Genomic DNA, 17,931 nt, shown 5'->3' with positions numbered 1-17,931 from the left:
TTATAAAGAGGGATTTTTTCCCCTTTCATTCAGTTCAATTTCAACCGAATTTTAGTGATTGTATTTTTCCTCTGTCTCACCTCGGGAATGGAGCATGGTGTTTCTGTAAATCATTGGTTTAAATTTGGAAGGCAATGCCAATAATCTCTAATCCAAAATTCTCATTATAAGGACAGCAAAAAAGAGGCAGAATCCCAATCTGAGGTCTGAGTTGGTTTAACATTTGCTGCCCTGAGTGATGTTGAAACAGTTACTTCTCATTTCTAGGCCTCAGTTTTATCATCTCTATAGGTGGCATTCAATGAAAATATGAGTGAAGTAGATGGAAGAAGATGGAATTATATTTAGGATACTGAGCATTTGTTGAAAATGTGTTTTTAGTTTGATTTTGCTTTGTTAAGTTGGTGAATGTTTCTAAGTATGTAGTTTTCCTTTTTTATGATGTAAAATCTAATAATATTTTCTTTTTTCTTGGTTTAAACCTCATAAATTTGTACATCTTTTCTCATCCAGAAATGAATTTTATACTTACTTCTTTTTGGAGATCTTCTGAATGTTTACATTTAACTCCTTAATTTGGAATCAATAATGACTCACAGTGTTGAGATTAAAATCTCAGTTGATTTTTAAACAGCTCACCTATAATACCATTTGTTATACGTGAATTCCCCTCTGTAAGGTTGTGTGGGCTTCTGGGGTGGCCCTAGTGGTAAAGAACCTGCCTGCCAATGCAGGAGATGTAAGAGACCCGAATTTGATCCCTTGGTTGGGAAGTTTCCGTGGAGGAAGGCATGGCAATCCATTCCAGTATTCTTGCCTGGAGAATTCTAAGGACAGAGGAACCTCGGGGGCGGGAGAGGGCTGTAGTCCATAGGGTCACACAGAGTCGGACACAACTGAAGCAACTTAGCATGCACACACATAAGGATGTGTGGCCAAGTCCCCTTGAGCATTTCCTATAAGACAGAAGAGATGCAAGAGAAACACACATTCTCTTAGTGTTTCAGGGCTGGAAAGGCCTTTAGATATGGAATCTAAGACCATTCCTTTTTAAAGTAATTAACCTCCAATGAAAATAAATAAATTTAATAAAATCTAGAAACAAAAAAAAGAAAAATAATAATTTTTAAACATTAAAACAATAATAAATAGGTAAACTAAAGTTTAGAGCTGCTAACTGGCATCCCCAAAGTCATGCCAGTTAGTAGAAGAGCCAGGACTAGGAGCAATCTCCTGATCTTTAATCTGGAATTGAAACATACCTCACACATGAGCTTTGGCCATCTTCTTTCCTACTGAACTTGTCTTAGAACAGTGTGATAGAACATGAACATCAGACATGGTCACTCTGAGACCACATTGAAGGGAGACAAGACAGGACCAAAAAGATCATACATGACTAAACATCCCCCTCTCTTGGCTAAAATGAATGTCTACAACTTCTTGACCAATTACATCTTTATTCTGGGTCTAGTCTCCTCTCCCTAAAGGGAAGATTTACTCAAATACCAAGCAGAGAATTGCCTCAGCTACCTAAAGACATCTAATCTAGAGCAAACCCCTGTTTCCTTGAAGGAAAAACTTCCCCAAATAACTCATCCAAACCCCAGCCTCTGTAACAGGTTCTTTCTGATACTTGGGAAGGCATCACATAGTTTCCCCATGATGTGTGTTCTCCCTTACTGCAATGAATAGTAAACTGAACTCACTCAACTACAGGCATGGTTTTGTGATCTTTGGCTGGAGGACACTGACGGTGTAAAACATTTCCATCTTTACATCCTTGCATGAACTCAAACAAGTGAGTCAAAAGGCATTGAAAGTTTTTTCTCAGAAAAGGCTTCTCAGAGGAGGGAGGTGTTGGACCCACAAGATGGGCAACAGGCCCGAACTAAGGACAATAAAGACAGCATGTTGTCTCTGTGTGGCCCTTGTTAAAATAGGCTTGTAGACCCCAGTGAGTCCCTGGCTGTAAAAAAGCCTGTGGTCTTCCCTGTGGCTCAGACAGTAAAGTGTCTGTCTGCAGTGTGGGAGACCCAGATTCGATTCCTGGGTTGGGAAGATTCCCTGGAGAAGGGAATGGCAACCCACTCCAGTACTCTAGCCTAGAAAATCCCATGGACAGAGGAGCCTAGTAGGCTACAACCCATGGGTTTGCAAAGAGTTGGACATGACTTCACTTTCACTTTCATTTTCACTTTAGGAATTGGAAGGTCTGTCTAGTCAAAGCTATGGTTTTTCCAGTAGTCATGTATAGATAATGAGTGTTGGACCATAAGGAAAGCTGAGCACCAAAGAATTGATGCTTTTGAACCTTGGGATTGGAGAAGACTCTTGAGAGTCCCTTGGACTGGGAGGAGATCAAACCAGTCAATCCTAAAGGAAATCAGTCCTGAATATTCATTGGAAAGACTGATGTTGAAGCTGAAACTCCAATACTTTGGCCACTTGATGTGAAGAACTGACTTATTTGAAAAGACTGGGGAAGATGCTGAGAAAGGTTTAAGGCAGGAGGAGATGGGGATGACAGAGGATGAGATGGTTGGATGGCATCACTGACTCAATAGACATGAGTTTGAGTAAACTCCAGGAGTTGGTGATGGACAGGGAAGCTTGGTGTGCTGCAGTCCATGGGGACACAAAAAATCAGATATAAGTGAAAAACTGAACTGAACTGAGGGGTAGGAAGAGGAGGCAGATGTTGTTTCTGGCCAGAGGGCAGACCTGGGTGATGCGATGGAGGTCCTTGGGTGAAGAAGGTGCTTAATTAGGGCACTCCCATTTCCTATCCCATGCTGTGACAGGACTGCCTCCATTCTTCTTTAACAGAGAAACACATACTCCCAGGTAGACGGGTTTTTTTTTCCCCTATAAGAAGTTGCAAACCCATTGACTGTAGCCCACCAGGCTCCTCTGTCGATGGGATTTTCGAGGCAAGACTGCTGGAGTGGGTTGCCATTCCCTTCTCCAGGGGACCTTCCCGACCCAGGGATCGAATCCGGGTCTCCAATTTTTTACCATCTGAGCCACCAGGGAAGTTGCCCCACCCATGAAACCAGAGTATTAATGCTTTCTTTGTTTCCTCCTATCTCTGTACATTCTTTTTTCAGAACTTTTAACAAGACCATCAACTATTCACTTTAGAGGAGACAGCATGTTACCAAACAAAGCAAACAAAACAAGAGAAATCATACAAGTGTCTTTCCAGGTCAGGAACAACTAGTCTGTCCACTTGAAGCTATAGGACAAACACTCCAGCCCCTAGTCATTTACGCATTCACTGAGCACATGTAAGCACCTACTATATACCTGGAATTATATTCGGACATGGGGACTCAGTTATCTGAGACCCATGGCTTGTTCTGGTTTACGATCTACAGGGTTAGACAGACACTTGGGCAATGACGACTCACTCTGTCAAGTGCTGTAATAAGGATGAGCACAAGTGTTAAGGAAGCATGGGAGAGTGGATGATTAGCTATGGCCAGTAGGTGAAGGGGGTGGGCTGGTGCCTGGGACAGTGTGGAAGAGGGGGCATTTCAGGGGGTCCTGAAGCTAGGAGTTCAAGTGGCAGTAAAAAGGCAGGGGCAAGGAGGTTCCTGTAGGTAAAGGAAGCAGCATGAAGAGTGGCAGAGATGTGGTGGTGTGTACCTAGCCAGGGAGCAAAATGGCAGGAGTGTAGAGCTGTGGGGAGCTGCCCTTGAGAACAGGGTCCTTTATCTAAACGACACAGCTCTGGGAGCTGCCTCAGTCCTTGAGGGTTTGCTTGCAAACATAGCTCTCTGTCCCGCCACCCCAGAGATTAGGCGATTATTTACTGCAGACACCTCGAGTTCTGGACAAACTTCTCACGCACAAGGAAATGTTATCTGGTGTAAGAAATAATAACAGGGTGCCATTCCCATGCTCTCAAGATTTCTTGTGGCTTTTTGTAAGATGTATAGGTCAACCAAGAAAAAATGTTAACTGTCTTGTTTTTCTCTTGCTCTCCTGTATAAATATAAGATGCTGAATAAAGTCGTGGTCAGACCGCTTCCCTTTGTGGAGACGTGTCTGATTCTCTCGACCCCATCTTTGCTGTAGTATTCTTTCTCAGCCACGTCGTGCACGTTCTCGGGACCTGATCGACTTTGCCAGCTGGCTCTGGCAGGTTGAGCCCGAACAGGGACTCGAGAATCAGAGCATGACAACGGCCGTTGCCCATCAGGATTGAAGTAAGTAACGAGGAATTCCTAATTATTGAAGGGGCAGGGAGTGTTATTGTCAAGAATAATAAATCATGGGACAAGGCAATAGCCGCCAGTTATTTGTACATATGTTGAAAACTATGTTAACAGGCAGGGGAATTCATGTAAATAAGTTACAGCTAGAGAAGTTTTTACTTTTTATAGAAGAAGTTTGTCCTTGTTTCCCAGAGGAAGGAACAGTTAGTCTGGAAACTTGGAAGAAAGTAGGAAAACAATTGCAGACATATTATTCCTTACAAGGTCCCAATCGTGTCCCTGTAGATGCTTTTTCTTTGTGGACTCTCATAAGAGACTGTCTGGATCCTGAACATGAGGGACATAAGATTCAAACGGCCCTCCGGGATTCCACAGAACCCGAAGTTGCAGAGCCTTCCGCCCCTGTGCCTGAGCTGCTTTATGCCGTGCCTGAGGGAACAGCTTGTAAGGCTGGAAGAAATGATGATGTGTTAAGCTCTGATGAACAGGAAGAGTTAAATGAACAAGCAGCTCAGTACCATAGAGAGGATATGCCTTGGGAGATGATGGTTAGCATGCAACCCCCTCGGGAAAAGGGGAATTAAAGCATTCAGGGCTTTCCAAAGAACAGCTGGAGAATTTAATTCAGAAAATTGTTATAGCAGTAAAAAAGGATGCACAGGGAGACTCCCACTCCAGCCAGCCTGTGCCTCCAACATATCCTCCCTCAATTCTTGCTGGGCTTGACCCACCTCCGCCTTTTGTAGAACCGCGAGAGCTTATATCTATCCCTGCTTCTTTGCCCGGTGAAAACATAAAAATTAAAAGTGAGATATTATTATCTCCTCTTCAACAAGTGATTAAGTGAGCTAATGATGAAGGAGAACATATTCCTGGGTTTTCAGGAATCTATCCAGTATTTGAAAATGCTCAACAGCAGAGGTATTATGAACTGCTACCCTTTAAACTTATAGTGTAACTTGTAACAATTGTACCTTAACTAACTGCGTTAGGAGAATTACTAATCAAACTAGGGTTCTAGTTTTAAGACAGCCTGCTTTTGTTACGGTTCCTGTAAAGATTAATGGGTCTTGGTATGACAAAAAAGGACTTAAACGTTGGGAAAAAGTAGAGGGTGCCTTAATGTGTTATCACAGGTAAATAGGGTTAATAATTCTGAGATTTGTAGCTTTGGTAACCCTTATTGCTTCCTCGATTACTGCAGCCCTGTCTCCTTGGCACAATCAGTGCAAACTGCAACTTTTGTTAATAATCTGACACAAAATGTATCTGTTACCCTAGAGACTCAAAAAACAATATTGACAAAAAGCTAGAGGACCAATTAAATGCCCTTTATGATGTTGTAAAATTTTTAGGTAAAGAGGTACAAAGTACAAAGTTAAAATTACGGATACAATGTCATGCTGATTTTCGATAGATCTGTGTTACCCCCCAAAAATATAATGGTAGTATAACTGCTTGAAATAAGGTAAAAGCTCATTTAAAAAGTATTTGACATAATAAAAATATTTCCTTAGATTTGCTACATCTACATCAAAAAATAATAAACATGGAAAATGCACCCAGACCTGATTTAGATGTTACAAAAAGAGCTGAGTCTTTTGTTAAAAAACTTTTTCGACATGTACCTACCGTCAGTAGTATTTGGTACTTGGGAACAGCCATAAAAAGACTATTCTTAATAATTTTAACTGTTTTATTTCCTACACCTTGTTTAATTAAAAAACTGATTGATGATCTATAGATGATAAAGACTTCCATCTATAAAAATTGTCTGCGGTTAAAAAAACATAAACGTACGCTTATATATAAAAAAGGGAGAGATGCGGGGAGCTGCCCGTGAGAATGGGGTCCTTTGTCTGAAGGACACAGCTCTGGGAGCTGCCTCAGTCCTTGAGGGTTTGCTTGCAAACATAGCTCTCTGTCCCGCCACCCCAGAGATTAGGCGATTATTTACTGCAGACACCTGGAGTTCTGGACAAACTTCTCATGCACAGGGAAATGTTATCTGGTGTAAAAATAATAACAGGGTGCCATTTTTGTTAAAAGCTGTGTGGCTTAGGGTAAACTTTCCTATGGTCCTTAGTTTCATCTTAACAAAGAGAATAATTACCACCCCACAGGGTTTTTGAGAATATTTAACATGATAATATACAATGAGCATTATCAGAATTAAGGGTTCTTAGTGAGGTTTGTCTGGGTTTTTTCAACTTCTAAGCATGCCCTTTTTATTCAGAGGAAGCAGAATTTTAATTTGGTCCTCTTGTCCACACTAAGTCAGTAATTGCTTGCCTTCTGTACAGAAGAAATGCCCCTTTCCCCACTTTTATGTTTTTAGTAATTTTCATGGGAATCTTCCTCCCAAATTGTCCTATAGCGGCCTCCTCCTTGGAATTCAGATTAGTTTTTTTTTTTTTTTTTTTTGATTTTCTAAAATCTATATATATTACTTGGAGGCTAATTACTTTACAATATTGTATTGTTTTTGCCATACATTGACATGAATCCACCATGGGTGTCGAATTCAGGTTTTAGTCAACACTCACAGGGGATCATCGCTGACTACAACTTGTCACCAAGTGCCACTCTCAAACAGTCTTATATTCCCACCGTTTCTCTTTCCTTCATAGCTTTGAACTTTTCCCATTTAATACATTTTATCTTTGTTTTTATTACTCCTGTCCTAACTCTCCAGCCTCCCCGAGCACCACCAAGAGTTAAGTGCCGCAAAAGCAGAGCTTATTGTCTGTTTTCTTCACTGTGTCCCCCAAACACCTAGAATGATATCCGAAACAGAGTAAATACTCAGATATTTATTTATTTACTTTAAAGATTTATTTATGAATGCCTGCACTGGGTCTTCATTGCTGCACAGGTATTTCTATAGTTGCAGCAAGCAGGGTCTAGTCTCTAGTTGCAGGGTGCAGGCTTCTCACTGTGGAGGCTTCTCTTGTTGTGGAGCATGGCTCTAGGCATGTGGGCTCAGCAGTGGCTCCCGGACTCTAGAACACAGGTTTCCTGGACCAGTAATTGAACCCACATCCCCTGCATTGGCAAGCGGATTCTTTACCCCTGAGCCACCAAGGAGGCCCCTTAAACATTTGTTAAATGACTATAAACAACTTGCTTCCTCTGTATTGGTTAATTGTACAAGTTACAGAGTCAAATGCTACTATGTGTAGGACCTCATTTATGAATTTGGAGAGCCCCCAGTGGGTGAGATTAAAGTTGAGCCTTGAATGTCGGTAAAGTTTGGGTAATTTCTCTATATACCAGTACATCTCATATTGCTGGAGGGATGGTAAAAAATCTGCCTGCAATGCCGAAGACCCAGGTTCAATCGCTGGCTTGGGAAGATCCCTTGGAGGAGGAAATGGCAACCCACTCCAGTATTCTTGCTGGGAGAATGCCATGGACCAAGGAGCCTGGTGGGCTACAGTCCACGAGGTTGCAAAGAGTCAGCCATGACTGAGTGACTAACACACACACATAAGTATCTTTAGATTGAGGGGGACAAGGTCATAGGAAAAAAAAAAGTGTTTTAATTTGGTCATTAAAATACATATTAGATGGCAGAGAATTGCATCAGTGTTAATATTTGTTTGCCTTGTGGTTAACTCATTCTAAATTTCAACGTTTGGAGGTCAGAGAGTTTACACATTAAATTGCTGTGTCTTTACATAATGGAAGTTAAATATCCTCTAAAATTTTCTTCCCCTACTTTGCCACAGGGTCTGAAATTGCCTATCTTAGCATCATTTCATAGGACCTTTCAGAGACAAGTACATTGTATGTTAACTTGGAATCACACCCTACCTGAAAATAATATTATTTTTGTATCATTAGCCAGGTATTACATTAGGCAGGGTCTTGAGGAATTGGGACAGGAACCTTGAGAGCAGATGAGTAGGAGAATGAAGGAAAGATCTGGGGGCATGGGGTGCTCCCAGGGAACGGAGGCCTATATGGGGAGTGACAGTGTCCCTGATTCTAGGTGCTTGGGGATGATGGTGGAATTGAGGAGGACATCAGGGGCCACTGCTTGAGAGTTAACAGGATGTCGCTGAAAAAAGAGGTAAAGGAGCTAGGGATGCAAGTCTTGTTCCACTTTCATAGCTTTGCCTCAGGTCAACTTGTCTCTGGAGGTAGTTGGTACTTTAGGACAGAAAGGTGAAGAAGATTCTTTGAGGTTCCATACAGTGAGGGTCTTGAGATGGGATGTAGGGAGGCTGCCTGTGAAGTATGCTATTGTAGCATACTGGAGAAGCAGTCTGCTAATGCCATCCTGAATGGGTGTCTAAGTGACCTTAACTAATTGTGGAATGAGTCCTTCCCCCCAAACTCCCTTTCTCTGATGAACTACCTTTCACCCACTTTCTTAGCCCAATTCTAGAGATTAGGCACATTTAAAGTCACACATAAGACTATAGGTATGAGCACTAATGGAAACTTCCTTGGGTCCTAGGTAATCTCTGCTGAGTTTAAGAAACAAAACAATAGAAACGGAGTTGGAGGTCTGCACATCCTTTCCTCAAATGGTAACTGGTGTCATGAGTTTGGTGTTTCATTCCCATGTACTTTGCCTACATTGTTGGGAAATGAAAGAGGTTGTTAAATATACACTTATATCCCAAAGTACATAGCATTTTTGGCATGTTTTAAAACTTTATATAAATGGCATCACCGGATCTATGTTCTTCTGTCATTAGTTTTGCCTTACACTTTTCTCCACTACCTCCAGGAAATCATTATCCTCAGAGGGGTGTGTGACTCAAGTTCCAAGGTGTTCTAGTCTCCTCTCCAGAGGAGCCCTTGGGTCCTAGTCACTTTACCGTCAACACTTTGGAGCCAGTGAATTAAGGTTGGTCTTAGATGGAGGTGAGCCTCTTCTTCTGTTGTCTTAGCCAAAGTGGAGGGCTGGGCTCACTTGCACCATGTGACCTCCTAGACCATTACGCTGGGAGCCGCACTTTGAAAACCACTACTCTAGAGCAAGAGACAGAGAATGAGATGGTTGGGTGGCATCACTGACTCGATGGACATAAGTTTGAGCAAGCTCTGGGAGTTGGTGATGGACAAGGAGGCCTGGCGTGGTGCAGTTCACGGGGTTGCAAAGAGTCAGACCCGACTGAGCGACTGAACTGACTGACTGGCTCTAGAGCAGGCATCCCCAACCTCCGGGATCTAGTGCCTCATGATCTGAGGTGGACCTGATGTAATAACAATAGAAATAAAGTGCACAATGAATGTAATGCACCTGAATCATCCCCAAGCCATCCCCTCCTCCCTGGTCCGTGGAAAAATGGTCTTCCTTGAAACTTATCTCTGGTGCCAAAAACGTGGAGGACCACAGCTCTAGAGCATCTTTTGCCCCTTGATATTTTAGCCTTCTTTCAACAAAATAATCTGATGCAAGTTTACCCAAAGGTGAACAGGTAGCATTCCTAGAAGGTAGAGTGCTACAAAAACTGCTCTGCTAAGCATAAAATGAAGACAAGATGTTATTGACACCCCAGTGATGAATCACTTGTCTCCAAATTTCTTTTCATTTAACCACCAGTGCAAAGATCCTTAAAGAAGCTGACGGTTACTGAAGGTGGCTTACTGGAACCCTTAACCATGCACATGGATAGGTTAAAAGTGCATTGTGTACTAGTGAGTACAAGAGACTACATTTCTACAGCACAATGATGAAGGCACAAGTCAAGTAAGCTAATTTGAAAACTACTTCAATTGGTTTCTCAGGAAGGCTTTCTAAACCACTCTTAGTTTGCAGTAAGGATTCTGATATTTTACAGCTGTCGGTGTATACCTACGACAAAAGTACTTCACGAGAACCAAACTATGGATGTTCAAGGATGCAGTAAATTATGTATCTGGCAGAAAAGTGGAGACCATTAAAATTCTAAGAAGAAAGCACTGGTTTTAAAACCTGCTAGGTACCTAATAAGGTACCTAGAAACTTTTTTTTTTAAAGAAGGTATAAGCAGTGCAGCGTATGTTTAAGCTATTCTCTAAAGATCTTTAATGCCCTTGGCTCACTTCAGCTTGCATTTCACAAAGTCGTGTTTATTTTAGGGTTCTTCCTCTTCTTCTGGTTAATCATTTTCTTCCTCTTGCTTTGCTTCTTCTCTCTTGATTCTTCGCTTGTGTCATCGTCATCATTCTGTGCATCTTGTCCTGTTGAGTAAAATACTGATCTTGTACACTCATGAAAGAGAACTGCATCTGTTCTTCCGGAATTTAACCTGTACCAACCCCACTTAGTATTCTAAATTTTGGAATTTCCAAAGTACGAAAGTAGCTGAAGTATGAGTCCTTGAAAGTTGTTTTGTACCCTATTCTAGAAGTTCCATTTCCTTTCCTATCCTGTTCCTTAATGCATTCTGAGTGACATTGTTCTTCCAATGTATTTAGCACCCAATGCAGCCTATAACTTGTGGTCCGTGAGAACAGAAGGATCAAAATCATCCAGGTTTGACTTTATTAGATGTATTTCAGTCAACACCTCATTTGAGAAATAGTCACTGGATTCAGAGAAGTTCAACTGTGAAATTCATAGGCTCTCCAGCATCTGAGAACTTGCAGACAGGTATTACAGGTGCTCTAAAATAGGCTCATGGACTTTCTGAATCATATTTTTGAGAATTCTGCATTCTTCAAAACTTTCATGCCAAGATAAAGAATTCTTTCAGAGTGGCTTTTACCGTCAGACTTTTCCTCAAGTTTTCTTTTTAATTTCCTCAACAACTGCCTCCACAATACCTGGTTTCCTTTTATTTTCATCATCTGTAAGCTCGTAAGATGATTTTGTATCTCTTATCATACAGGTTGATAGAGGCATACTTTCTCTCAGTATCATGAATTACTTTATGATGTTTAGATTTTGTTTTTGCCTGTTCTAACTGGAAGTTTCTGGGGCATTAAGTTGCTTAACGATATTAATCAAGTCCTGAAAACAGCTTACACGTGCTACAAGTGAAGCAGCACATCTTTCTTGGGAAGCCTGAGGAATTTGCCTCCCCTCAACAGTTTTTTCTTCCTTCCTGTTCTCAACAGCATGGTGCCCCTGAATCGTGGCACATTCCAGTCTCCATGCCACAGACTCTGTGACAGAAAACAGTCTCCTGCGCACAGCTTAAGGGTCTTTTGCTTTCCCACCTCAGGGCCTTTATGTTCCTCTGGTGAACTACGAGGCCAAGTTGCTCAAGTGTCCTCCATCATCTCATTAAGATACACAGGCCAGGAGGGTGTGGGTGGGGAAAGATGGTGGGCAGCCCAAGGCACCGTAGTCTGTCTTTCTGGCCCCTTGAGGTGGGATCCCTCCCCTGACTTTCAAGAGCTGCCTCCTCCAAATCAAAGTAAATGTTGAAAGTCTTCAACCCTCCCTTGGACACGACTGCCATCTTCCCCTCCTCCCTTCCATCCTTCACAGCACAGGCTCTGGTTGGGCCAGTAGAGCTGGTTTTATGTCACATTCATCCAACATAAAACCTCCTCAAAAGCTCTGGCTGGGAAGTGGGGGCAGAGGTAAGAGCCAACTGCAAAGTTGGCCTCAGTGGTGCTGCTGGGGTGAGGGGGCTGCTCGGCCAGGTTGGGTGTGGGGCCGGGGGTGCTGGGGTGAGCGGGCTGCAGGGCCAGGGGGCTGCTGGGCCAGGTGGGTGTGGGGCCAGGGGGCTGCTGGGATGAGGGGGCTGCGGGCCAGGGGACTGCTGGTGTGAGGTGGCTGCAGGGCTGGGCGAGTGCTGGGTTGAGGGGACTTCAGGGCTGGGGCCTGCTAGGGAGGGTGCTGGGCTTTGGCCTAGGCAATAGCCCCCTGGTGGGTGACCAGGATTAGGCAAGGATGGCCGACGTACAGAGCCCCTTCCCGGGATGGAAAGTCTGGTGGCCTCAACACAGGGCAGGACCTCACTGTCAGGCTAGGACCTCACTGTCAGGCTAGGAGATTCCCTCCGTGTCACGTGGCCTTGATCTGGTATTGACATCTGACCAAGGCCAGGGCACGTTGAACAGGAGCAGCCAGGCTTAGGGAAGGTTGGCCCCTGCTGTTCCCTTTAGCATGTTTAGTCCTAGGGGCCTCTAAGCCTAAGAGAATTTGCTGCAAAAAGGTGATTGACAGCCCATCTCTTCCTTGTCCTGCCCCTGCCCCCCCTCACTTGGCTTTTTTTGAAGATGGGCTCATTGGTCCTCTCTCTAAGCAGACCCCAGGAAGAAGGCCTGGTTTAGGAGTACCAGCATGCCATATGCAAGTGAATCCAGACAGGGAGCTTTTAACATACGATAGGTGTAGGTTCCACCAAGGGGTTGGCATTTATTCCCACTATTACAAACTGCAATCAGACTTTTCCTTTGTATACCACTCTTTGGTCCTAGGTTAAGAGTAGTGTGATTTTCTGCCAAATGGCCTGGAGGTCAATGCTCAGACATTCCCAAAAATGTCTAGAAGGGCCCTTAGACATCCTGGAATCCAGCGGTTTTCCAAACTTTGGTGCACATAGGAAGCACCTAGAGGGCTTGTGGGACCACAGATTGCTGGGCCCCATCCCAGTGGTGAGGATTCTGGATCTGGGGAGACCTGAGAGTTTGCATTGCCAAGGACTTCTCATGTGAGGTTCATGCTGCTGGTCTGGCCACTGCACTTGGAGAACCACTGACCTAATCCAACGTCTTCATTTCATAGATGGATCAGCTGAGGCAGCACTCCAGCTGGGTTCCAGAATTGGCATTAATGCTTACCAGGTGTTATGACTGTGCGATCTCATTTAGCTTTTCTGGGCCTGCGTTTTCTCATCTACAAAATTAGGTAAGAGCCTCGGTCATTCCTACCCCGGGTTCAGTTTGCAGGTGGCTGCTATTGGGTAGTTACTCAGGCTTTTAGTAACAGCCCTCTGGTTTGGTGTGGCATTGTCATGTGGTTCTCAGGTTTTTGAGCTTTCACAGCTTCCCTCTGGTTCCTGGGTTGGGTTTAGGCCCTGCCTTTCCTGTGTGGAGCACTGAGAGAAGAAGATGCTATCAGGTGGAGGGTAGGACATAAAGCTTTGTTCTTTTTGCTGTGGTTTTCTCATTTTGCAGTTGCCTCTTATGTTTGCTTACATTTCTAAGAATATTGGTTTTCTTTTCTGATGTAGAAAGTTTCCCAATGTTTTCCTTTTCTGTTTCCTTCATATTCTTTGAATTTAAAAATTCTTTACCATCTGATAAGCTTTTCAAAGCTATAGAACAACAACAATGAAGTCGCTCACTCGTGTCTGACTCTGCGACCCCGTGGACTGTAGCCTACCAGGCTCCTCATTCATGGGATTTTCCAGGAAGAATACTGGAGTGGGTTGCCATTTCCTTCTCCAGATATTTCCTTCCTATTTTCCTGGTGATTTTTACCATGTATACCCTTATCCCTCTGAAGTTACGAAGTTTGGATATTGATAGGCTTTTTCTTTCCCATTTTTCCCAAACACCCAGTTCTGTTTGTTGAGTATTCCCCTTTCCTCTCCCTTGTTGTTTTTCTGTGCAGTCTCTAATATTTCTGGTAATATAGAATAGGTGGCAGTGAGGTGGTGGTGTTGGTTTTTTTTTTTCTGGTCCAAGCCCTTTTTTTTTTTTCAATTTGGGGAAGACGAGACCCAGAGCAGGTAACTGGTTTGCCACAGGTGGTACTTTTTAATTGGGAAGCCATGACTGAAACCAAGATCCCTGACTTCTCTTGTGAATTTGAGATAGGTCTGCTGCTTTTCTATACAACTTGAGGGCTGGGGATTGACTGTCTCTTCATTTTTTGGTCCTGTGGGAATATAGCCTATACAGTTCAGTCTTCTAGTATTACAGAAGATGTCAATGACCTTATTGTTTTAATTACTTATTTATTTGGTTGTATCGGGTCTTAGTTGTGGTATATGGGATTTAGTTCCGACTAGGGATGGAACCAGGCCCCCTGCGTTAGCAGCATGGAGTCTTAGCCATTGGAGCACTAGGGAAGTCCCCTAATGACCTTATTTTTAATGTGACGTCTCCTGAATTTGAAGTTTCTATTTCGGCCAAACACAGTATGCTTTGAGGCCACATGGAACCATTGGTGGTTAACTTTTGACCTTTTTAAAAAAAGTATTTTAGTACTGGTATGTGATTTGTAGTTTGATTTCTTTTCCAGTTATCCCAAACAAGGATTATTTAGCTAATATCAGAAAAGAAGCACTTCCTCACTCCTTTTCTTTCTCTTTCTTCTCCTCCAAACAATCTAGCAGAGCATCTTGTGTTAGTGTTCCTGGAAGAGATCAGCTGAGTTAGATTATCTGAATTAGTTTATCAGATTATCTGAATTAGTTTATCATATTAATATAATTTCTGATGTGTGTGTCTGTGTGACCTTAATCCCTCATTCATATCTGACTCTTTGTGATCTCCAGGAATGTAGCCCACCAGGCTCCTCTGTCCATGGGGTTTTCCAGAATACTGGAGTGGTTTGCTATTTACTGCTCCAGGGTATCTTCCCGACCCAGGGATCCAACTCAGGTCTCTTCTGTCTCCTCCATTGGAAGGTGGATTATTTACCAGTGCGTCACATGGGAAACCCAGCATTTCTCATAGTTCCCTGGTATTGACTTGAATTGTAGTCTAGGATTAGACCAATATATGGCAGGTTACTCTTCACTATAGTTACTGTAGTGATGAAAATCCATGGCCCATAACTGATTTAGTGAGATAATGAAGATACAAGTGTGCTGGATTTTTAAAGAAAACCAACAGTAATTGCATACTAGTGCCTCTTCCTTTCATTCACCTTTTCCTTAACCCAGAGATAGCCCTGGCTGAGCTTTCAGTATACATCCCATAGCAGTTTAACAAAAATCTTGAATCCTCTGACTTCCTGCCTGAATTTCTGTTAACTAATAAATGTGCTATTAATATTTAGACAGTGGTTCATTGATGTATTATTTAATTAGGAAATGCTTAATGGATGTTTGAGGGACAACTAATATTATAATATGGAGAATAAAAACATCAAGCATTGAAGGGGTGGTATGGCTTTTTGTGAAGGCAATGGCACCCCACTCCAGTAGTCTTGCCTGGAAAATCCCATGGATGGAGGAGCCTGGAGGGCTACAGTCCATGGAGTTGCTGAGGGTCGGACACGACTGAGCGACTTCACTTTCACTTTTCACTTTCATGCATTGGAGAGGGAAATGACAACCCACTCCAGTGTTCTTGCCTGGAGAATCCCAGGGACAGGGGAGCCTGGTGTGCTGCCGTCTATGGGGTTGCACAGAGTCGGAGACAACTGAAATGACTTAGCAGTATGGCTTTTTGTATGGGAAGATGAAGGTTATTGTGAAAGTGTTGTCCTTGTTTATGCCATTTGGCCTTTGATAAATGGATCAGACGGTAAAGAATCCACCTGCAATGCAGGAGACCTGAGTTTGATTCCTGGGTTGGGAAGATCCCCTGGAGGAGGGCATGGCAACCCACTCCTGTATTCTTGCCTGGAAAATTCCCATGGACAGAGGAGCCTAGCGGGCTACAGTCCATGAGGTTGCATAGAGTCAGACACGACTGAGTGACAAAGTATGGCACACATGGTACAGACTTTGGTGATGAGATGAAAACCTAATCTATTTCTCTTCAACTCTCTTGCTTCATTCTTAGTTCGAGCTTTAAGGATCCCTCACCATGATTATTGCAATATTCTCATAACTAATCTCCCTGCTGCCAGCATTGCTATTAATCTTTCAGTCTGTTTTCAATATAGCAGTTGAGAGTGATGCTGTTAATTCATAGATCATGTCCAAACCCTTTTTGCAATACCTTCCATATCATGTTAAGTAAAACCCAAGTAATTCCAATAGCCATGTAGAGCCCTCTATGATCTGGACCCTCATTACTTCTCATTATTCTGTTCCAGCTACACTGTCTGTGCCCACACAAACTAGGCATTTTCTTCCTCAGAACTTGGAATGTGTAACTTTTTGAGAGTTCTTTTCATTATACTTCATTGCTTGGTAGAACCTTAAGACTTTTGGGATAGAGAGACTTTGGCTTACTATAGCTCCAAAAGTGAGATCCCACTATTTAGAAAAGTGGTGGGGGGCTTCCCTGGTGGTTCAATGGTTAAGACTCTATGTTTCCAATGCAGGGGGCTCAGGTTCAATCCCTGGTCAGGGAGCTAAGATCCCATATGCCCTGCCATGTCCCCTCCCCCACCAAAAATTTTTTTTCAAAAAAGGGGCAGTGTGAAATAATACAAAAAGTTCCCCAAATGTCCTACACTTACGGTAGATTACTTTCATTAATCAGTAGTCATCACAATCCATTCCTTTTGCATAGTTAGTGCATAAAAATTTACCTATAGTTTCACAAACTCTCTCCTTTTAAGATTGGTGCTGGGTGATAGTACCTAGTAATAAAGACTGCTTTGCATTGAGCTCTGTAAGACCTGATTTTGCCTTTTCACTTTCATGCATTGGAGAAGGAAATGGCAACCCACTCCAGTATTCTTGCCTGGAGAATCCCAGGGACAGAGGCTAGTGGGTTGCCATCTATGGGGTCGCACAGAGTCGGACATGACTTAAGCGACTTAGCAGCAGCAGCAGTGTCAAAATTTGCATTAGAGTTCAGAATTCTACAGTGTTTGAAGTTAATATAGATGTTGTTTAGGTTATAAATATATAAATATAAATATATTTATAAACATAAATAAACATAAACATAAATATATAAACAAATATATAAACACATATCTGTCTCTTTAATTCTGAAAGGGCATTAATTAAATCACTGACAATAATCTGGATAAACTAGGAAGAAATAAGGGTTAATTGCAAAATGTGATCTTATGGCCTCTTTAAAAGATCAAACTTGGTCCCGTGGCTGACATATTTTTTCTGCAAATGTGAACACCATATAATTTGTAAAAATAAGTTACATAGGGCTGGCAGTATTTGAAATCTAGATTTCTGGACTTCTACGAGCTTTGGCAAAATAATGAAGTAATATTGGCCTTTAAATTTTTTTAACCAAGTCTTGCCTTTACCTATTCATCTTGAAAGACAGAGTGGTCTTTAGGAAAGAGAATGTAAATTGCTCAGGAGAAACCTGCAAAGCCAAGGGTTTTGGTCTACATAGTTAGAATGTGGATGAGTTTCCTGCTGTTGTATACTGAAAGGTATTCTTTTTGGTCCTCTATACTGTTAGGCAAATTTCAGGCCTGTGAGGAAAAGAGCAAAGTAAATGTTGCCAGGGGGAGAGATGAAATTCTTGTTGCATTTTCTTTTCTTTCCTGGGATGACCAGTAACCATCCAACAATTGTAGTTTCCTAAGAGCTTGGATGATCTAGAAAGAGAAACATTGCCATAGGCTGCTTTTCTAAATCAGTTGTGGATAAGAATCAACCAAGGTACTTGTTAAAAATAGATTTCTAGTATCAGAATCGTTGAATATAAATGCTGAGCATCTGTACTTTAACAAGTGGTACAGGTCATTTTGATGTATAGTTTGAGAACCATTGTTTAGAATTTAAGGTTATGATGTTTATAGTCAGGTGAACTTCAGTTCATATTCAAGTTTTGACATATACTAACTGTACTTCCAGTTCAATCTTCCTTCTGTATCATACCCTTCCAGTCCCATACTATCCTGTGTGATAATCACCTCTCAACTACATATGCTTAGTTAGATAGGTGTCTAGTTTCTTCTTTTTAGTGTATAGAACAGTCTTTT

Source organism: Bos mutus, chromosome X (assembly GCF_027580195.1).
Source record: "Bos mutus isolate GX-2022 chromosome X, NWIPB_WYAK_1.1, whole genome shotgun sequence".
Taxonomy (NCBI): domain Eukaryota; kingdom Metazoa; phylum Chordata; class Mammalia; order Artiodactyla; family Bovidae; genus Bos; species Bos mutus.
The sequence above is the reverse complement of the archived record's forward strand: the minus strand, read 5'-3'. Positions refer to the sequence as shown.